Source organism: Lissotriton helveticus, chromosome 4_1 (assembly GCF_964261635.1).
Source record: "Lissotriton helveticus chromosome 4_1, aLisHel1.1, whole genome shotgun sequence".
Taxonomy (NCBI): Eukaryota; Metazoa; Chordata; class Amphibia; order Caudata; family Salamandridae; genus Lissotriton; species Lissotriton helveticus.
The window spans coordinates 1,590,257,585-1,590,281,525 of record NC_136063.1 but is presented as its reverse complement, the minus strand read 5'-3'; positions in this window follow the sequence as shown (position 1 = coordinate 1,590,281,525).

The following is a 23,941-nucleotide window of genomic DNA, read 5'->3' as shown; positions in this document are numbered from 1 at the left end:
AAGTGCTTAAAGTTAAAACAAATAGTATTTAAAAACACAAGTAAACAATCAAATGCTGCTTCTCCCGGCTTTCCGCCTCAGGAGACAGGAACCAACAGAGCGCTCATGTTCAGCGCTTAAAAAGAGCGGGAGGGGGCGTGGCCTACAAGTGGGCGTGGCCAGCGGCGATGGGAGCCGGTAGAGGGGGGGCACGTGACAGCGCTAGATCCGCTGCACGGCGCCCTCAGGTGCAAAGTGCTTAAAGTTAAAACAAATAGTATTTAAAAACACAAGTAAACAATCAAATGCTGCTTCTCCCGGCTTTCCGCCTCAGGAGACAGGAACCATATATATATATATATATATATTTATATATTCTTTTTAATAGTAGTAACCTGCATTGACTGATGATCAGATAGCGCAAAGATGTCCGATGGGTGTAGGCTGCACGTTATAAATATTTAATCAATTATAAATAATTAAATAATATACTGTGAACTTTTTGTCTCAAACTTTTTGAACTAAAGGAACTCCCAATTACACCTCTCCTGGATTTGTCCCACGACCTGCAATGTTCAATAAGTTATGTATTTTTGCACCCTCATGCATCCTCTGTTTACTATGGGTGGTGCCACATCCATTCATCACCAAAGAACTGCCGAGTCAAATGGCTCCACCCGGGAACTATCACAGCACTTGCATAGGGAGCTCTCCCATATAATTTCCAATTACACCGAACCGAAGAGTAGCATTCCATATGCACTACACAGTACCCTCTTACACAACACATGGAATCAGCACATGACCAATGTGGGCTCCAAGATGTCAGCCACCTCATGTTATATTTGTTTGCTGATACCGGATGCAGTAGGCACAGATAGGCTTTAATTGTCCCAAGAGGCAGCCCCTGAGTAAGCACAATGCCTTTTCCATCTATAGCTACATACGATTAGGGCCAAAATAGAACCCAACAAGGTAGGATCCCACAAAGTAGGAGTGAACCTAGCCCCATACAAAACCAATCCAACAACACTGTACCTTTTCACTGAGCCTAGCAACATACAAACTGAGGTAGATGGGATGTGCAGGAGGGGCACCATCGAGGATGCTATATGACTCCGAGACTTCCCAGAGAAAAGATTCTTTGAGTTAGAAAAACCTCCAAACCAGTGGGCAAACACATCTGATCCTGCTTGCAATTGTGGTCCCAGGGTGGCTCTTAGCGTATCTGGGGCAGTCTTCTTTAATAACAAATGGACCCCAGACATGGAGTTCCAGTGTAGGGCCATCCGTCTTGATGATTCGAAGGGTAATGAGTCTCGTAAGGGAGGGTTTAAAAACATCATAGATACCCCATATCAGGGAATCTGGGATACCGAGGTGTGTGGATATACATGTCTAGAAGAGAAGCGGCAACCCCTAATTGTACGGAAAGGAACAAATCCACTGGGCACAAATGAAAACTGTAGCACAATCCTGCTCATTCCAGACATGCAATGGGGAACCTCCACACTGATGGATACCTTCTGAGTTTGCCTACACTCAGTTCACCCCTGGATGGCGTGGCTTCTGCTCCCTCATCACCATACACACTCTGACACAGGTCATTGCTGGAGAAGAACGGTCTCATTTGTACCAATACACGCTAAGGAAGAATAGAATACATCTCTGTTGCATTAGTCTTGTGAAAAAAGAACGGCTGATTATTTTAGCTGGACCCAGTACAAGGATATTATGGAGAATGCAGACTATACTCTGATGCACAAGTATCAGCAGGAGAGCCCATCCCCTACTTCATTTTACAGATAAAAGCAAACACCTGCTGGTTGCAAATAATCAGGTGGCAAAGGGTCAAGATGGTGAACCGCATTGAGCTTGGTCTTAATTAGATCAAGGAAGAACTGAGAGCCATTCACCTCATGGTGATGCAACATCGTTATGTGTTGGACTTAATGACCGCAATGGAGGGAGGGTTGTGTGCCAAGATCTGTGCGTCCTGCTGCAAGTTCCTTCCAGGAGGTGACATGGACAAAGGGACTCTGACTCTTCCCATCCAAGCACTGCACCGCTTATAAAGAGACATGCTTGAGGAGGGAGGTGCCCCTGAGCAGGAATGGTTCTCACAATGTCATTGCTGCCCATTTTCTTATTGCTATATTTTTTGTGTGGTTTCCTGCAATTAGGGGTTTCCTGCTGTAAAACCGCAGTCCTCAAATTGGGAACAATACAAGTAACTAGGAAAATAGTAATGGACAAAACTGAAGAACAACAAATCCCCAATAATGTGATTGTCATGAAGTATGGGTTGAATAGTGTAATTGAAAATTCAACTAGAGGGGGGAATGTTAATATTGAAAAAGTCGATGTCAATGTTAATAATGATACATTCCTATGTTTTAAAAAAATTGCATCTCTTTTATCAAATTCACCCATCATGAACTCTCCGTCAACCCCGACTTAGAAATACATGGTCAGACGGGCTCTGAGACCTAGGCTTGAGGTTACTAATTGACAGGTCGCAGGTAAAGTAGCACATAGCTGGCAGACTGATGTGCGAACAGATAACTCAGATCAATCCCACAGATAGGCGCAGTGACACTACAATGGTGCAGGGAGATTGGTCACAATAAAGCACACATGGCTGGAGGGGTTAGCACATTCCCAAAAACACCATAAAGTCAGATGAAGTTAGGAACACATAGTCAATCAGGACACATCAGACACAGTACATGCAGTGATCACATGCCCCTCATGTCGGATATCTGGGTACGGTACACACTGGCCCCAATGGTGCCCACACAAGGCCCACCTGCATTTTTTATCAGGGACCTTATTTATGACTCCAAAGACAACGCCTGCATGCATTCTTTACCAAAAAAGGATTGATGGAAACACTTTATGATACACATAGAAATGTATAAAACCTTGCTCAGATTGATTGTACTTTGAGACATTTCTCAGACCCGCTTCTGGAACTGTACTCCCAGTCAAATAGTTTAATTAAACCAACTGTCCCTGTTTTGCCAAATGCCTCTTGCCTTCTGTTTTTTCAAGGTAAATTCATATTTCAACAACATGACTACCAAACGGAGGTCCAGAGCAAAGGATGATTCCCTAGATCCAAAATCTCTATCTTATCTGCATTCAACTTCAAAAGATTAGCGGTCATCAAACATGCAACTGAAGGGAAAGTTGAAGTTACTATCAAATTGCTGTATCAGGAATCTAATATCAACATCTAGGTAAAAAAAAAGTAAAACCAAAAAGAATAAATTAGGGGCTTAAAACAGCTCTTAATTAATCAATGGTGAAGTACTGTAATTCACAAACAGCTAAATACTAAACAGAAAATCACAAATTTGCACAATGAAATCAAGACCTATCTAGCACTATCAGAATTAGAGATCTGTTTCAGAAGGTCTCTTAGTCTTAAACAATGTTTAGGCTCATTCTAAGGTGTTTGTCAAGAAAGCTCTTCCTATTGTAGTAGACACAGAATTCTCAATGTAAAAAACTTTTGTTCAGTTCTTAGTTTCAAACATGAATACCCAGGTATTGAAGCAGAGAGGTCCAAGGTTAACTCTGGAAAGAACTGGGCAACACATAAAAATAACACACAATAAGTCAATTTCCAACCAAAACGTTTTATTTAAGAAGGAAAAGTACTTTAATGCAAAAACAACTAAATACTATGACCAAAATTACAAACATTTGCATGGTTTCAGGTGGAATTACAAATTGGAATTCTTCTTTAGGGGCCCGTCAGCCTAACCAGACTGTAAATCGCTAAGCTGTAAATTAGGTATGGACTTGTTATCTGTAACACATGACACTTTGTGCATCAGCAGGCTTTAAACCTTACATCTAGCACTGCCCCTTTATGGGCCCATTGGAAAAAATGTGTCTTTTTACAATCAAAATGGCTAAGCCAGGCTTTGGTAAGTAATTCAAAATGTAAAATGAGAGGCCTACTGCCTTTGACATCTCTCAATAAAGAAGGCCTGTTGGCTCTAATACAAACATAAATAAACATGCATGACCCTGATGTCTCTGCCTAGAGAGAATCGTCAACCATTTTAGAAAGATTCAAAGTATGCATTAACATAAACCTTAAATCTCCCTCTGGAGATATTAGGCATTTTCCATTTTCCAGTGCGAGGTCAAGAAAATTGAAATATGTACTAAATGGCTTCTTATTGAATCTGTCAGAGAGTTCACAATGTATATGTCGGGCCGGACTGGCCGGACTGGCCATCAAGCATTTTCCCTGGGTGGCTGGAAGGATGGTGGCTGGTTTTGCAATGGTGGGGGATGGGTTTTCTTACTGGGGGGATGGTTTTGCAGCAGTGCTACAATATCAGTCCCCAGTAACAAAAGCAGCAAGCAAGTATTTCCAGCGTCCCGGGGTCAGGCAGTGCTTCCCCAGGGGCGGGTCCGAAAAAATTGCCAGAGCTGCTTTCGGTTCCCAGTTGGACCCTGTATATATCCCATTCCTATTATATATGTTAGATGGTTAAGAATATAAATACCCTTTCTCTGGTATTAATCCTTGAGTTCATATTATAATAACCCTTCCTATTCTGCAGAGTCCACTGTGTAAAATCAATTTCTTTTGAATTTGCCTGAGAATATACAATGTAAAGTCCCTTCCTATGATGTGTCATGGAGTTCACAATGAAAAAGCCCTTTCAGTTGTATTTGTCAGAGACCTTGCAATGTAAAATCCATTTGTACTGAAGTTACTAAAAGTCAGAAAGTGGATTACTAGTAAGGGTGGATGGTAGTCCACCACAAGTTATAATAACACTATTCTTACAGTGTTTAGTAAAGGTTTCAGGAAATTAGCCATGAGCTCAACCCCAGGTAGCTATGGAACAGAGCAGATAGGCTTAACCTAAGGAAATGTGTAAAGCATTTAGAAGTACTAAAACATAAAAAGAAGACCAAGAAAATTAAATAAAAATCCGATATGGGGAACCGGAGATATCAACCTTCAAAGGTTTAAATACAAACAGTGCCAAAAAGCACAAATGGCTAACCACAGGCAACTGGCCGGGCTAGACTGGGACAAGAGTAAGGTTTAACTGACTATAATAGAGAGTGGGTCAGAAACAGAGACCAGGTTTGTCCCAGTGGGCGTTTTACCTTCTGACTTACAGCCTGGTTTATATATTGGTGGAGAGGGTATTCCATCGCTGTTGCAAATGGAGTTCCCACCCAGCCAATATAGTGGTCCACCCGCAAAATGTAATTGTAGGTGGACCTTAAGTTTGGCCACGGCAGAGACTACTCTCTCTCCACCATGACCAAACTTTTCCAATGGCCCAGGAAGTAAGGGCCATCAGAGAAATAGCTACATGTCCGCCCATCCAATTTAGATGGGTGGACATGTGGTCATTTTATTACTGTTTCTTTCCGACAGTAAGGAACAGTAGAACCAATATAATGTCCCCCCGCCATGGAAGAAGACTCCCATGGGGAGGGAACATTATATTTTTTCTTCACAAAAATAAAATCCTGTTTCAGTATTTTTTTTGTAAAGAAAAAACAATTACTCCGTGCTACAGAACTGCATCCTGCTGACACAGCCCCATAGCACACAATAATATGCATTGCCAGGAACTGTCTGATGGCAATTACTGGCAATGTTTATATAACTGACCACCTGCTTGGCGCTGATTTATAAATTGGGTGGGCAGCTTCTCCACCATGTGAATGAAGTAAATGACTCCATCCCCATAGTTAAACTGACACTTATCTAAGGGCCCCAGAACCTTAGGTACACCACTTAGGAGTCAGGACTTGCTCCAGTAGAAGCCTCCAGCAGTGTCCAGGTCAGGTTGAGTTGGAACAGGTCGACTGGGCTCCTCAGCAAAGTGAATATCTTGTAGCTTTTGTATTCCTATAACTTATAAGAAGGTCAGCCAACTGGCCCTTGGAGTCCAATTCTAAATCCTGGTTACAAGTAGGAGCAGGTCCAGTCCTTGGGGGTCTCCTCACAGGACACAAAAGCAGGCGCCATCCTTCTTCTGTCTTCACAAGTGTTCTCAAGCGGTTACTGAGTATAACAGTGCCAGTCCATGGGGGAAACTCCTGGCCACGGCCTATCCAATGGGGTAAAGGTTCCCAGGGATGACTCTACCTACTTTTGCAGCACTTCTTGTCTGTTTTACTGAAACCAGAGGTGTGGGTATGATAATAGGATAGCCCTCCCCTGTGGTAACTTGTACCTATTTCTGGGGCCAACTCCCGTCCAAGTGGGAATTAAGCCTGGCTCTCTAGCAAGACAATAGAGAGGTCATGCCTAGTTGTGAGCTACATTGGCTATGAATAACTAAATTCCCGGGCAGTGCCCAAATGGTCATCCTGATAGAGGAACAGGACAATTCCACCCACAGACAGCCTTTTGTCTCAGCCCTGGGAGCCACTTCATACCTCATCAAAGGAGCCATTCAGCTCTAGAGTGACAGTGCGCACTGGCAGAAACACACATTTGGTCAGGCAGGAAAATTACAACTTTCTAAAAGTGCAATTTTCAAAAAAATAATGTCAAATTCTACTTCACCATTCATTGTAATTGAAATTCCTATTAAAATGAGTTGTAGTTTTTTTCTAGCTACTTCCAAACTGAAATTATGTATGAAAAGGTGTTTTAATGCTACCTAATGCATTTCTATGGGAGCACCAACCTTACCAGGGATTTTTCACTGACAGGGTATGTAGAACATAAGTACACCTGTCCTACTTTATAGATACCTTGCACCCTTCCCCTTGGGCATGTGGGCTTATGTTTGAGGGTGACTGACAAATATTGAAAAGGAAGGTTTAGTCCTTGCAAAAGGTTTATTTTGCCAAGTCGAATTGGTAGTTTTAAAACTGCCTACCAAGGCTGCAGAGGCTAGCCCAGAGATATGCTTGGCATTGTCACATTAGTGCTGGCACAATATTTGCTGCAGTCCAGTATTGACATTTAACTTGCAGGCCCTGAATACAGTTTAATACTATATTCTAGTTACTTATAGGTAAGTTAAACATGCCAATCAGGAGTGTAGCCAATTTTGGGGGTCAAAGCAAATTCACTGGGGCCTGGTTAGCAGTGACCCAGTGTGCATAGTCAAACAAATATCAGCATTAATACAGAAAATGGGAGTGAACATACACTAGGGAGTATGTATGATAAACCCCTTTCTATTTTACTTGTTTGACTTGACAACCCCATCCTATTACATTTATCAGAGTGTTCCCTTCCTATTGTATTTGTCAGAAAGTTTGTAATATAAAACTCATTCTTATGTTGCTTTGCAAGGAGTTCACATTGTAAAATTCCATCCTATTATATTTGAGAAATGGAGTTTGGGATATGGCAGTGCAGTCGCTAGTTAATGGACTCTAATTATGTCAATATGAATCTATTTGCTTTGATGTCCTGAGTTCTCTTACCTCATTTCCTCTGACTGGGTATCAAGTACTCCTTTTAGCTTTCAATCCTCATGGCAATGAGGCAAAGCAGTCCAAGGCTTACTCGGAAAGGTTATGTGGTCTAGCAAAATTAAAGCACAACACTATCAATAAATTAATGACTAGACAATGTTTCTTTAAAAATAAAAAAAGTACTGTAATGAACACTCAAACAAATACTATGCAAAAAATGCCATATATTTACAAGATTTCAAGTGTAGTTGCAAATTGAAACCCTTCCTACAGAGGCCTCCTGAATGTGCAAGCAATTACCCTATATATGTGTCTATTTCAATATGTAAAGCCTTTGATGGTCTGTATGGTTAGATGTTGGAAATCACCATCCTTTTTGTGGTATTCCCCACATTTTTAATTGAACCGTTTTTGTTGGCTTTAAAACTTTGCCCACTTTAGTCCTTCTAACTAGTAGTAAAGTACTGTGCTTTCCCTTGAAAGGCACTGAAATTGGTAGGCACCGGATTGGCACATTTAATTTACTCATAAGTTGCTAGTATATGGTTCTACATGTAGCCAGGCCCTGTAAATTAAATGCTACTAGTGGGCTGATGCACATTCTGTACCAGCCACAACAGTATCACTGTAAATCATGTCTCAAGGCCTGCCAATGCAGCCTGGCTCACCAGTTTTTAAAATGCCATTTCGACTTGTTAAAAGTCACCCTTATGACAGTGATAAACCTTCCTTTTAAATATTTTTGTCTTCCCTAAGGTAAATGTCCTTGCCCAATGAGGCAGAGTTTATGGTGTTTAAAAGTACGACATGTAGAAATTAATGTAGCACAGGTCTATACAGTGAAAAGGTCCCAAAACCCTTGTCACAAGGTTAGCTGCTCGCTAGGAAAACACTGGAGGTCATTATAACACCTTGTAATGATATTTGATGGTTAAAAAACAGCTAAAAGATTAATTCAAGTTATTCAAATACAATTTAATGGTGAAACAGTTTTGGAAAACGTACTTTTAGAAGTTACCTCTTCCGACCTAAACCTCTGGAATCCTTTCTGCCTGTATTCATCTGTCATCTGCATGCTCATAGCTCCCCTGCAGTGAGATCTGGATTGCTTCCAGACAGAGGACCAAGGGCAGGTGTACGAAAGGGTTGGCCTTCTCTTAACAGGTTGACCTGGTGGCTGTTCCCAAGGACTAATAACACTTTAAAGAGGCCTACCCTGTCACAAGCAGATGATCTTAACACTAGGCCTGCCCCCTAGTCAGCTCGGATCCAAACCCAGTGTGAGGGGGAGCGGTCTCAGAAATGGTTTGGAGTGAACAAAAGGGATGGTTTGCCCATTATCATAGCCAAGCCTCTGGGTATGCCCAGGAAACTATGACTGAGGAAAGAAATGCCCCACCATCTTGGATTTAGGTAGGGATGGGCACTGGGGGATAGTTTACAGTAAAACACACAGGAAGTGCAAACGTGAGTAGGGCCACCTCTAGGAACTCTTACTTCACTTGCTATGGTGTGGCTAGTGGTTGCCACCAGCCACAGGCTGACATTGGGCAAAATGTAGCATTCCCAGTACCCTTCTCAGAACACTCCCGGACCAAAGGAGTACCAGAAGATGGACTGCCATGCTGCCTGAATAACCTGATGGGGAAGACTGGACCTACTTACCTTGAATTTAGGGCCCCAAAAGTGACTCCAATGGCCAGTTGGCTGACCTCCTGTTTGAGCTACAGGGCTACAACAAGCTTCCACTGCCTTTTTCTGCTTTGCAGCTGACCAGTTCCACTTTACCTGACCTGGTCCCCTCTGCTGGCATAGGTGGAATAAGGGCCTGTCCTCCAAGTACTGTCCACAAAGTCCTGGACATTTGGCTGTGGTCAGTGTGTACTCCTCCCTGCCTAACAGAAAGTTTTGCCAGTCTACACGCCAAGCATCAATGCCAATAACCTTTGTCAATAGTTCTTCAGATTCACCACTGAGCAGTATCCGGTCAAAGGCTTCCCCGGACTCGACGCCTTGCAACATCCAAGTGATGACTTCACTGGAGTGGACGTCGAGGAGCATCTGAGCTACACCATTGTCGTTTGTTGATGACTTCACTGAACCTGGCGCTGAGCAACCTCCGACCACTTCCGAGACCTCACGCAGTGGCTTCCCGTCATCATCCAGCTCGCCCTCAGATCGAGTCGCCTGCTTGGCCCCACTGAAGACTTTCTACCTTCTTAAAAGCTTCAAAGTGAGACAGTAACTTTGTAAACGGGTTGTCCCTGACCCACGCTTGATCGTGGTAGGACTTAAATCTTATCCTTGTCCCAGTTCAGTGCAACCTATTGCCTGTATTTGAGGCTTTGTGCATTTTGGCACCATTTTTATTTTAAAACTTTAAAAATCCCTAACTGTGGTTCCTAATAATTAGATTTTTGTCATTTTGGTGTCATCTTATTTCTTTAAAATGCAGTAGGAAGTGCTCATTCAAACTGGCTTGTGGATACCTGTTGAAACTTTTATTGATAGGTTCCCGGCCAGGTTTAAAAATGGGTGAAGAATGGACGATGTTTAGGCAGGAAATTAAGATCCTAAAACAAGCCTCCTTTAAACTGCGGTGGTCAACATGTTTCGACCGTCTTTAAGTGCCCTCTCTTTAGTGGGTCACAGCGGTCTTCGTCAGGACAGTCAACCTGTCCCAGTCCTAGCCCACCTCTTACCTCAGTTAGGCATATTTAGAGGCAGCCCACGTGGAGGAACTTCAACCAGCATGGAAAGATATTACTGTGAAAAGAAGGGAAGAGGATACAAAAAACCACTATCAGAATGCATAGGCCCTTTGCAGTGTCACATACTGAGAGGTGTATACCCCATCATGTATTCCGAGACATTCCTGGATCTCTAGCCCCTGTTTCCCTCCATTACCCTTCGTCGGGAGACTTAATACTGGAGCAACTCACACACTCAATTCTTTCTGTGAGATTACATGCCCTGCGGTCAGTTTCTCAGTCATTAAAACACCCATCGTGTGTTACAAACAAACACCTAAAAAGATTACATCTATGTGCACACAACTAAGGGATGCGCTGTCATATCCCTCTCATTCTATTTGTGATACTCGCACACACACCTCTCGTGTTCATTATGGTAAACACCTGAGCCCCGCCGAGCAGTACAGATGTACAAGAGTCTTACCGAGTCTATTTTGTCATAAGGCTCGTACTGGCGTCAGGCGGGAGGGTTCCCAAAGAACACAGCCTGTGTTCAAAAAGAGAGACAATAACACTAAGTGCAAGTATACAGAAATAACACTTAGCCTGCAGTCCCTCTACCTTCATGTTAACTTAAACTGCAGATAGTATAAAAAGTAGTCTGTTTACCCGGCACTACACGTGGGTCCGTGGACAAGCAAACAGATCCCCAACAACAGACCCCCAACAGAGGTAATAAAATCAGAACCGCCCCGGTCCTTCAAATGCTTTCGCCAACCCAGCAAAACCCTCTTACTGTTCCGTAGGGAAGACCGACACCTATCGTGCCCGCTCGCTGAACCGCCGTGAAGATAATGGTGCATGTGTGCCTCTGCCATTAAAAGCACCTCCTTCGTCAGCGTTCAGCCTACGTGAAGTCACGTGGGCACCAGCGTGTAGACGCGCCTGTGTCCAAGCATCTCTGGACGCCCGGGGGGTGCCGGGACTAGTAGTTTGTGCCGCTAGTGCGATACATCCGAGCGTTACAGTTGGATGGGGGGCTAAGAGAGGCACTCGGCAGCCCTTTATATCTACATTTCTATGTGGGGAATGTTCTATCATATGCGAACAAGAAACCCCATAAGATTAAAGGCCTCGGAAACAGGTATGGGCCTGTAATAACAGTTATACTCTGGAATCAAAAAGATGACCTGAGAAATATTCCCCCACTCGTAGGCACGCCCTAAGATGTTAGATTTTATTTTGTAAGGGCGTGCCACGGTATATCATCATTTAGGTCCCGTAGATCACTGCGGAGGCGGTATACCCATTTCTGTTCTCTCACAAAAAGGGCCCTGATATTACCCTGACCCTGGGGCCCTGTCATAGGCTTCTCTATGATGGTTCATCTCAAATCCTCAGCCGAGTGTTCTGCCTCGAGGAAGTGTGTTGTCAGTCTAGTATTCGATTTGCCACACCTGATAGTACTACGATGTTCAGTAATGCGGGTCCGGACTTTCCTACTGGTCATGCCCACATATTGTTTCCCACATGCACATGTGATCAGATAGATGACTCCTTGTGAATTGCAGTTCGTATGTGATCTCTGTTCCCAATGGGTCGTCAGGCCCAGGTCAATCTCTTTGGTATTGGTAGTCAAATGACATACACTGCAGGACCCGCAACGAAAGTGCCCCATGACAGGAGGCAGTCCAGAGAAAGGACCATCCAGACAGCGTACGGGGGATGTTCTAGGCCTCGTGTGAATTAAAAGGTCCTTGAGGTTTTGGCTATGTTTGAAAGAGAACAGAGGTTGGTCCACTTGAAGATTCCCTGAATTCAGAATTCTCCAGTTCTTAAGTATCTACTGCCTTTGTCACCACATTTAAAAATCAATAAAGTAAATCTACTGACTTTACATGAGCATAAATAAGACCATGTAGTCTTTGTCTAAAGAGACCTTCAAACATTTTAGACAGTCCCAAAGTATGCATTGACATGATTATTAAGAGAGACACTCGGCATATACTGTTGTTAGCCCATAAAAGGGATCTCTGTACTAAATCCCTTCCTTTTGCATTTGTCAGAGAGTTAACAATGTAAAAACCCTTCATATTGCATTTGCCAGAGGGTTTTCAATGTAAAACCCCAGCCTATGGTGTTTGGCAAAGGAATCCAAAGTGTAAGACCTTTTCCTATTGTAATTGTCTGAGAGTTCCCAATATAAAGCCACTTTGTAAGTTTTTTGGCAAGTAGTTCAAAGTAAAATGCCATTTTATATTATTTGTCAGAGAGTTCACAGTGTGAAACCCCTTTCTACTGTATTACTCATGGGGTTGGTTACACAAGCAAAATCCTTCCTACAATATTTGACATGGTGGGGGGGTGGGGGAGTCTGCAATTGCAATGTCTCTATCAGTTATGAGCAATATAACTACTTCTTAGCCAAACTAACACAACCGTTTTCTAATCGAATGCTTGGAAAGAAGAAGATGAATGTGTGGGCAAAGCCACAAACGCTCTCCAAGTACCATTTTTACAACTCTTTTACTGCTGATCACATAAGCACGCTCTCCAAGTACCATTTTTACAACTCTTTTACTGCTGATCACATAAGCCCTCGCAGACAGCTTTCCTGTTAATCCACTCTCAAAACCAATAAAATTCCAAACCAACAGAGTTGTTAGTGGAGCTAATCAAAACCCTCACCTATATGAATAATGTATAGGTATCAATGTTAGAAAAAACTGGTCTAAAGGCTCTAAAAGTATCATTACAATTAATTATTGTTTTCAATTTTTGCTGATTTTTACAGATAAATACATACAGAACCCCATTTTATTTTTCTGTCTGTATTTATGTTTAAATGAGGATAAATACGGAAATAGAGTTATTTTTGGAGTGATTCGAAATGCTGCCAGTCATGGCTGCCAAGTGTATAGCTGTGCGGATTGATAGGCAAGGGGGTTAAAAAAAGAAAGGAATTTTAGTAAAGTTGCTTAAACAGCAGTAGATATGCACATGGTTGATACTGATATGCATATGTTTTCATATAAGTGGATTGATTTATCATCTCTGGGTTTTCATATCAATCTCTCAGGCATTTAAGCATGAGATGACATTTACTGGTTGAATACATATGGAAATATACTAGTTTCAGTTACATTTTTTCACAAAATCAAAAATAATTATGGATAACTATGGATAAAGTTAGCAAAATGTAAATATGGATAAATACAGACTGAAAAGTCAAAAAATAAATACCATAAAACCGGGAGCCCTAGGTTCAGATGTACGACCCTAAATTGCATGCGCAAACAGGTTGACGGCTCGTTTGTGCATGCAAAAGCAAATAGGGACATGTACAATTCCTATTTAGCGAGTCGCAATTTTTTTGTGACTCGCTAAATAGTAATTGTGACGTGCTATTAGGAATTGGCGTTTCAAGGGCATCGCTTCCTAATAGCGAATCTCTACCGCATGAATGAATGTTCTACGACCTGCGGTCGCAAAACACTCGCAATTTACTGCACTCTCCAAGAGGGTGGTAATGTACTCACAAATAAATGCAGGGGAAATTATTTTTTAGGGGCAGGCAGTGGTCCCAGGGACCACCTGCCCTTAAAAAATTAAACAAAAACGTTTCATTATTATTTTTTTTTAATGCATCCCGTTTTCCTTGAAGGAAAACGGGCTGCATTTAAAAAAAAAAACTGCTTTCTTGAATTGAAAAGCAGTCCCAGACGTGGAAGTCTGCTGAGCCCAGCAGGCCACCTTCCCTGGGAGGGCCAGCCATTCCCAATGAGGTCACAAATTGCGAGTGCCTCATTAATATTGATGAGGCATGCAATTTGCGACCCCTTTGGGAATCGCAGACAGTGTCTCAGACACTGTTGTACCGGCATTTTGGGACTCGCAAATTGCGATTTGCGATCGAGCGCAGTTTGCGAGTCGCAAATTGTCATGGTGTTACATCTGGCCCCTAATTACAAGCCACCCATAAAGACTTCTTGGCTTTAACAAATGCTTTTCACAACTAATTACCCAGTCCTACTGTCTTTGCCACAATTTTTCATAATAAACAGATCAAATCTATGATAGCTGACTGAACAAGTCCTGATGTACCAATTATGCCTACAGCCTTGATCATTGGCTTACCACCATAAACAATCCAGGCCTACTGCTTTAAGTATTATCTGTGAAATACAAGCACTCATTTTCCACAGAAGCCCTCGTTTGCCCTACATAATCCAGAAGGGAAGTGTGGGGGGAAACACAGTTGCTTCTCAGTAGTGCTTTAAGAGAATTCTTTTCCTGTTGATCACCAGGTCCACCGACAAATTCACAGCTAATCTGTCAAGCCAGATACAAAATATGACATCAAATACTACGTTTTGGGGAAGGCTATATTAGGTCGTCTTGAAGTACAACAACTCAAATTTGATTTAGATTTTGCACACATTAAACAAAATACAAATGCCCTTGCTTAAGTACATTGATTAAATATTCAGCAGTACATATGTGTTCAGAGCAATGGGTAAGGAAAACTGCTGAATTTATTGACACTTAAGCAATGCTTGTTTCAGTAAGTGCTAGCTAATGAATACAAATTAGGCCAATGATTCAAGTATAAAGTACAGCAGATTCCTGCAGGCAAATGATGAACAGCTATTCTGATCACACTCTCATCATGTGTACTGTGATGATGGTCTCGCCATCTGTTACAGGCTCCTCTGGAGCCTCTGCTGCACAGGAAAAATACAAAGAGAAAACAAATAACACCGCGTTATTGTCATCTGTCTGAAAACTATGTCCATAGATAATACAATGCATATTAAATATGCACTGATTAAATATGCATGAACCTTCTATATCACAGAAGAATTAACTAGGAAATCAACCCAAGGACAAGTAAACATAATTTACCAAGTCAGCACCAAAACAGATTCTAGAATTTAAAAAGGAATCAGATAGTTTTTTGTTACTTATGTTATTGTGTAAATGCATTACAGTTAACACGCGTATGATATGTATTACCGGTTGGCATTGAAATGTTGGTCACTGCTCCTGTGTTTGTTTAGTATGGGCACGTAGGCATCAGAATGTACCAGGGGCGTAACACAGGCGCCCGCAGTGGGGTGGGGGTAGGGGGGGCTAACTCCAGGGGGCCCCTCAGCACAGCACTTCGGCAGGAGAGCTCCTGATAGAGTCTGGAGTGGGTCCCTCCACGCATCTTGCAGGGGGCACCCTCAATTATCGTTACGCCACTGGATTGTACGTGAAGTAATAATGGAGAGTAGTTATCAGTTGCTCCGGATTGTCTTGGAGAGATTTTATATGATTATTATTTCAACTGGAGATATGAAGCATTCAGCATTCCTCACCTGTTTCTGCGGAATTATGGGAGCGCATCTCCACCCTACACTGACTGGCGACGAGCGGGGGTTCATTTTCAGCCGTTTTTGGCTGGCAGTGGATTGTACTTGGGGGTTGAGTGACGGACGGACCGTTGCAGAGCGCCACATAGGTGTTTGGTGCGTTTTAGTGAGCAAAGTGCACAGTGGCAGCTGGTGGTTTTTCAAAGTGGTGGGCGAAAAATGTTGTACCCTAATGTAATAAGCGAGCGAGCCAAAACTGCAAAAGGAGGTTGCGGGGGGGGGGGGGACTTTTCGTGGTGTAAGCTAGTTCACAGTTATGCTACCCTTTTAGTTAAAAACGACGTAGATTGGTAATGACTCATTTTAAACTAACTGATGTGTATCTTTGATAGATCACTGCAGTGCTGCTCTAAAATGTTTGAACCACACTGGGGCGTAGCTAGAGCTTGTGGCACCCGGGGCTATCCCTCAGGTTGCCGCCCCTGGGGGGGGGGAGGGTACTGGGGAAAAAGGATGGTGAGCACTTGAAAGATGTCCGAGAGACACGTAGTGTGGCTGCTAATAGTTACCTCGATCACACAAGTTACATGCACATACATGACACGGTCAAAGGCTACACAGTTGAATACACGGTGACTGGCAGTACAAAAGAGAACACACAGACTTCTGGAACACTTTATGCCACTCAGATCCTCCTTGGACCACCACCCATCTTGTTTAAATGTATGACCTCATTAATATCCCAGGACACCTGTTTACTAATGCGTACTGCTACTAGTCTCACAGTTAATATACTGACCCTCCGCTAAGAAGTCCCGGCACTCTCCCTTTCTAAAAGTAGTGCAGGTTTTCAGCACCCAGTTAAATCACTGCATCAAACGACTCCTATAATTCCCTGAACTGCATCAAATACCAACACAGCACATCTGTCGGACGCTCATATACGTGCTCTGTGCACACCGACTGGTCCCACCCCAATACAACATTTAAGCGTGCTACACAGTCAGACCTGATCAGAAGTCACTTGTAAGTTGACAATTACATGTCGAACACATGGCAATCTCAATGGCAATGTATGGGCGACCTCCAATCACTGCCACACACAGCACTCTGTTGGTATCTAGTGGGAGCACTGCCACAGTGTAACCCAGCTAAATTTATGCCAAACTCATGACTGGATGTTAGAGGTTAAGAATGGAACTGCCTCACAAGTTTCTATCCCTAGAGCGGAGAATGTGTTTGGTGCAGTTCATTGGTCGTTTCTAGACTGCATACTACATAGGAACTGGATAGGGAGAAACCCAGTAGGCTCTCAATCGACATGCAATATATGACAGAAATCAGTGAGTTATCACCCCATAAGCAGAGGGTTCGGTAAAACTATCCCCCATTAACACCTCTTTTCAGCGGGTTCCAAATGACTCTGACTTTGGATGAGTGTCGTACGAGTTCTCCATGCAGGTCAAGCTACTCATTGCAATATATAAGAGAATCAACCCACTGAGTTTCAGACAAAAACCTCTACCCTGATAGCAAGCGGCCAGTCTCTTGGGTAACAAAACTGCCAATGCAATAATTTATTTTGTGAAAGGTAGGGATCCACATCATCCAATCCAAGAGTGTGATTTAGGGACCCAATGGTATTACACGTTTGACAATAGTGGACAAAACAGATAGTGCCTCATGCCAAATATTTTACATTGCAATGCAGGACCAGGCCAGGAGAAGGAATTTAGCCTCCAGTGACTCAAATCTAAAATAATTTGAATCTTGATGGAGCGCAAATTTCCATAGGGCCAAAATAGTATAATAGACCCTTTGCAAGGATATACAATTATCAATCATTATAATGTCAACAAGCATCGGTAAGCACCAAAGGCTGCAGTCCTGTCCAAGTCAATGAGCTGACAGTGACAGTGAGTGCATGGCAGCCAGCCTCGGCCGGAAGGGCGATGATTTTAATTCATCATTCATTTCATGGGAACAACAATGAGCTTGCCGCCTTGCCGATGAACGAAAATGATCTCTCACTCACCTCTGACTTGAATTAGTCTAGTCTGTCTCTCTGAAAGCTGCCTCAAATAAATTATAAAGCAGTGCACAGTGCCCGCCTGTAGAGTTGAGGTGGAGGGCCCTAGGCCCGCATGTTAGGAGCAGTAAATGACCTGACACAGACACCAGATGAGGGTAGTGGGAATGGCCTCAAGCACGTGCGCTCGGCCCCTTTTATTGCCAGCGTCATGTGACACCATGACGTCTGTGGTGGGTGGGTGTAAAGTGTAATACAGACACTTGAACACTAGAACGTGTCCATGCTAGGACACTACATCCCTCCCATTTTTTAATTGCAAAGACCCACATTCAGAAATCAACCTGTGGGGAAAATAACATGTATCAGGATGCAGTAAAGTGTTCAGCTTCCGCAGTGTCTTTCAATCCGCCGCTGCTTGGAATCACAGATGGTGTTCAACCTGTTGCAGGTAACATCAGTTCACAGTGGCACCGGTTTGTGGTGCTCGATGGAAACAGTCTGTTGATGACTCTGCGACCAAATTGTCCTCACAGTCCTTCTTTTGCTCACTTCCACGGCGATGGGTGCAGTTAGAGTTCTGGTGGTTCGCCGGGGAATGATGCACGATTTCCGGCCTTGGCCTTAGCTTTATTTGTAGTCTGTGTCCTACTTGGCAAAAAACAGATCCGTTGCAAGGCATCCCTCTCACTAGGATGACCCCTCTCGTCGGTGTTCCCCTGCCACGGGATATCCTTGAGGTCCTCTTCTCGGATTCGCGCTGGGCTGGATGTGTCCACATCAGTTGTTCCTGCGCCGCCGTCAGTGGGGGTATGGAAGAGACGATGTGTCTCACCTCAGATTCCGCAGCCTCGTCCCAAGGTAGCTGTTGGTTTCTGTCTTTGCTTGCGATGTCTTCGCCCTCCCCGGACCTTTCGGATGGGCGTCGGAGGACCGTCTCTCGTCGCGGGGACTGCGTCCCGGAGGCCTCTGCCCCTGGGTCACCACGGCTGGCATGTGTCCAGTGTCCGTGTGACCCCAAAGGTGGATGTCACTAACGGTCTCGCTTGCTCCTCTCCGCAGATCCTGGGTGTGCGGAAACATCGTCTGTCAGCTGGTCTTCTTTGCCACTGGTGTTCTTCCGGCCTCGTGTTCCTCTCACTGTTGTCCTGGCACTTGTCACCTTACTTCTCTTCGGGAGTGAGCGGTCTTCGTCTTCCTGCACTCCTCTCTGTCTTTCCTTAGTTGTTTCTCTGTGAGGACGTTGCTTCGCACTGACTTCTCCTTCTACTCTTAATTGTGGCAACAGGCCACATGGATATGCTTCCTTCCTTTTCACAGTGGCAAACGTGCCACTCAGATCTCTCCTTTTCATCCTTCCTTTTCACGGTGGCAAACGTGCCACTCAGATCTCTCCTTTTCATCCTTCCTTTTCACGGTGGCAAACGTGCCACTCAGATCTCTCCTTTTCTTCCTTCCTTTCCACGGTGGCAAACGTGCCACTCAGATCTCTCCTTTTCTTCCTTCCTTTTCGCAGTGGCAAACGTGCCACTCAGACCTCTCCTTTTCTTCCTTCTGCATCGCGACATCACTTGGACCAAACTTGTGTCTTCTCTTCTGACCTGGGTCCTCCATGCAGTGCGCGCACCCTGCATGTGTACCCCTGGTCTTGTCCTCGTCGGGGACACTTTCTCCTTCTTCCTCAGCAGCCAGAGTTGGTGTCGCGAACCTTCTTTTCTTGATGCTTTCTTTTCTTGATGGTTGTTGGTGACGTTCGGGGGTCCATGTTTGTAGACCTGTTCATGGTTGAACGTCCTGGACCGGTTGGTGGTCCACTTCTGCCGATGCCTGGCAGGTTGCTTTCGGTCGTCCTGTCGGACTTTGCGCTACAACAGTTCCTGGGGGACCCGTTGTGGGTCAGCACTTGATGGGCGATCATTCTGGGGATCGGCTCCTGGGAGGCGCCATGGATCTGTCGCGGGTCGGCACTTGATGGGCGATCGTTCGCGAAGATTGTTCTGCGCGATGGCGCTGCATGCATTCTTCTTTCTGCTGGCGGTGGCTGTGCGTCGCCACGTGGCGCGTTGTTTGCGCACTTACTGTTCAGGGTTCTGGGACGCCTGTGGCGTGACGTTGGGTACTTGCTGCTTTGGCTGTCGTCGGGTACTTGATGCTTTGGACCGTTGACGGGAGTAGTTGATGATGCGGTGAGCGCCTGTGGCCACAAGGCGTCGCTGCTCTCTCCGTCCTTTGATCGCGGCAGTCGTTTCCCTGGACGTCCTTTTAGTGCTTGGCAGCCGTTTCCTCCAGACGTCAGTGCTTGGATGCTTTGTGAGGCATTGGTGCCTTTTCCCACGTCGCGTTGGAAGTGGCAGTCGCCGACTCCTTGCTGGTGTGTGTGGGTGTCGCTGGCGCTGTTGCGCAGTTACTTGCTGAGTGAGAGGTTGGATGCTTTCTTGCTGCGGGAGTTTAGACACTCTCGCTGTCACTTGCGCTGTGGAGAACTTACTTGCTGCGTGAGTTTTCTTGCGTTGTGCAATGCTTGTTTTAGTCTTTGTGGAGGCAGGTGCACTTTTGCAGTTGGCCACTGGGTGGCAGTGTTGCTGGAGTCTGGTAACAGCTTGTCTTGTCTTCCCCTGATGTGCACTCTATTGTCACAGTGCACAGGGGGCTGGAGCTGCTGCTGCTGTGAGCTGGTGAGTCTCTTGGGTTTGCATCTCTGTTTGCTCACAGGGTGGGGGCACATAGGAGTGCCTGTGCATGCAAGTAAGGCACTGTTATTTTGGATCATGGGGTCAATGCTCACATGCTTGCTGTGTGTGCCGGCACTTTCATTTGTGGAACCTGGTGTGCAGGAGAGTATGTGTGTGAGAGGTGAGGTGCTGCTCCGTGGCTGTGCACAGGGTAAAAGTCTTTAAAGTTTTTTTTTTTTTCCTGCGTGGCACAGCTTATGGTTGGCGGCGCTGGCCGCTCACAGGCACTTCATTTTCCTATGGAGCCCACGAGGTGGAGGCTCATCTGATCTTCGGCGGCGCTGGCCGCATGCAGGCGCCTCACTGTCCCGCCGGGGAGATCGAGGTGGTGAAGCATGCCCCTGTTGCTGGCGCCCCCTCTGCCTTCACTGCTGTGAGCCCTCCCAGCCCGCGGCAGGCTTCCTCTGTCCCCGCGCGGGCAGGGGGGTTGGTGGGCGATGCGTGGTCGTGCGGGGGCGTGTTCTGTACGGAGCGGGTGAGAGCACCGAGAGGCGGTGCTGGTGGCGGTTTCTTTTCCTTTGCGGCGCTGGGGCCGTGCGGGGCGGCACCCGCGGTAGGCTCTGGTCACTCTTCCTGGAGCGGGGGCGCCTGAGGCAGACTGCGGGTAGGCTCCGTCGGCTCCGCCTTTATGTATTGTTTATGAGGCTCCACTCTTCGGTCTCCCGCCGCAGCAGCTCCACATTGCACAAGCTGCGCGGCGGAGACCTGCCTTGATTGTCGCAGGCCGCGGGTGGGCTCCGCTGGCTCTGCAGTGACTGTACTCGCTGGGGTGCTACCGGCAGGTCGCGGGTGGGCTCCGCTGGCGCTGCTGAGTCTATCTTCGGTGGGGATGCCACCGGCAGGCCGCGGGTGGGCTCCGCTTGGTCTTGATCACGTCGCGAGGGGGGTCGGGAGGCGGTTAGCTACTCCGCTCCCTCCCCCTCGTTGTTGACGGGTGTTGCGGGTCCGGCCGCGCTGTATTCCCACGCGGTCTTCAGTCACTGTGCCCCTGCCGCTTCCAAGCACACACGCGGCGGGGGCGGGGGACGACTCGGGCAGGCCGCGGGTAGGCTCCGCTGGTCCTGCTTATTTATGGCACAGTTCGGGGCGGGCACTTCGCCCGTGGGGCTCACCTTCGGCCGGCGGGCCAGATGCTCCGTCGCGGTCGCGGCGGGTGGGCTCCGCCCGGCCCGGGTACCTCTCCGGTGGGGGTCGTAAGCCTCGCGGCCGTCGCAGGTGGGCTCTGGGCGGTCCGCAGCTGCTTGGTGCACTCGGTGGTGGCGGTCGACGCGGGTGGGCTCCGGTCGGCTTGCTGAGGGGCTCCCGGTCACTGCGGGGCTCCGACGTGCCCACCGGTCTTCTCGGCGCGTCGCGCCTCGCCACAGGGGATGCCCTCTAGATGGGCAGCTCACTTCCCCTTTTCCTTTTTGATTAGCCGAGGGTAGTGGCACGCATGGGCTGCACTACCGGCCTCGTCGCCATTGTAGAGTTAGTGGTGGAGGGCCCTAGGCCCGCATGTTAGGAGCAGTAAATGACCTGACACAGACACCAGATGAGGGTAGTGGGAATGGCCTCAAGCACGTGCGCTCGGCCCCTTTTATTGCCAGCGTCATGTGACACCATGACGTCTGTGGTGGGTGGGTGTAAAGTGTAATACAGACACTTGAACACTAGAACGTGTCCATGCTAGGACACTACACCGCCGGCGTCCCCAGGCCATAATTAACTAAACTCCGACACCGTCACGACACACGACGAGAGCGTAGCGGTGAGCGCGTAATGCGTCACTGCTATGTTCTCATCGTGACTCGGCGAGGGCTGGCCAAAAATGTCCATACAGGGCCGTCATTGGTAGCACTCGCGCTACAACTGATTAACGGCCCTGGACGACTTCCCTGAGCGGGGGCGGGGGGGGGGGGGGGGGGGGCGCCAACAACTGTCGGAGGAGGACGAGGCAGCGCAGCCTAGTAGTAGGCAGGACGTCCAACGTCACTAATGCGGCGGCGGGACTTAGGTGCACTGCAGCCTTTACTGAGTCCTGACCACCGGCTTTTAAGTTTTAAGTGCCACGGCAATCCACTTGACTTACTGTCACGTCAGACTCTGGGCGGCGGGCCGCGGGCACGGCCGTGACACTGGAAGCCCATTGCGGCCGCGGCCACCTCACAAATGGTGCCGCCTGGGGCGGACCGCCCCCCTTGCCCCCCCCTAGCTACGCGACTGGAACCACAAGTCTCTTCATAATATACATTTAATGATCACAAGACTAACAAAGGCAATGCGAGAGGAAAATAAACTAAGGTCTTTACATTCTGTATCTATATGCATGATACGTAATCACTTTGTATTCATTCTAGCATTAACCCTTATTTATCAAATCATCCTGATGTGTGCTCCCTCAGACAGACAAAGAGGAAAGACTTGACAGCCGTTCCAAAAATGAACCCCTTTTCACACAATATGGGAGAGAGAAGTGGGTGAGAAGGGCTAACAGGTCTTGGAAAGAAGTGGAATATGAAATACTATGGGGGGTTGAAACAAACAAACAAACAAAACAAATATAGCGATCAAGGACAGATATAGGCAGGAACTGTATAACAAGCAGAGATGGACACAGAGACTGGAAGAAAGGCGGCTGAACCTCAGAAAGATATGTACAGACAAACAGTAACCAGAGTAGCAGTCAGTCCAGGGACAGACAGGACAGAGAGGCATACGGTACAGCTAACAGAAATATTCAAGTGAGCTGAGTGAATGCAATTCAGAGAGTGAGAGAGACAGGAAGACAGAGAGAGAGAGAGAGAGGGGTAATGCCAATGGAGAGACGTGGAGGCAGATTGCGAAGAGTGTGGAGAACAGAGACACACAAACAGAGGCAGTGGCGGACAGCTCAGACGTGCGAAAGGAGACAAACTTCGATTGAGCTGGACTCAGGGGCTGAGAGGGAAGCATAGACAGCGCGGAGTGCGTCTGGAGGGAGTGACGATTGTGCTGTCACGCATTTAAATACAAACAGAACTTTGTCACGCCAACCAGTTGGTCACTGTGAACACACGCACACGAGGTATGGCATTAAAGTGCATGTATGTGGTACAGGGTTTACTGCTGGGCGTGCTTTTGTAGAGCAGAACAACACAGTATTTAAGCCGAAGTCGAGACTTGAACCTGATTCTCTCGCATCAAAGCTGGCAGCTCTGACCGTTATGCCACGTGCTCTTTCCAGAGGCGAGAAATGCTTTTGACTAAAAACGGTACATAGCAGTATCTCCTATGATGATTCCGACATATGTTGTGTACACATTGTAGATTTGAACGGCGCTGTCTTGAAAGGAATAACTTCACTTTCCTAAAATAAATCACTAGTCATAGAACTGTGACAAGCAGGCTTGAGTTCATGCAGGTTTTTGTACAAACCAATACACTCAAGTAAGTTGTGTGCTCAAAAATCCTTAATTCATTGTGTAGCTAATCATGTGTTCGTTTCTCGCCGCCTTCCTAATTTATCACATCAGAACAAGAGACATAGGCATGGGTGGATTTTGCGGATCCATGATCCGCGGATTTGCGGATTTACGGATCGTGGAAACGCAAAATCGGCGGATTTGCGGATTTGCGGATCCGCGGATTTGCCCTGCTGCAGTGCTGAATGAGTCACTGATTTTGAGCTTCAACTAGTTCCAGCGACCATGTGTGTGTTACTATGCAATCGCCCCGAGGGGCGCAGGGTTCCCTTGGGTGAGC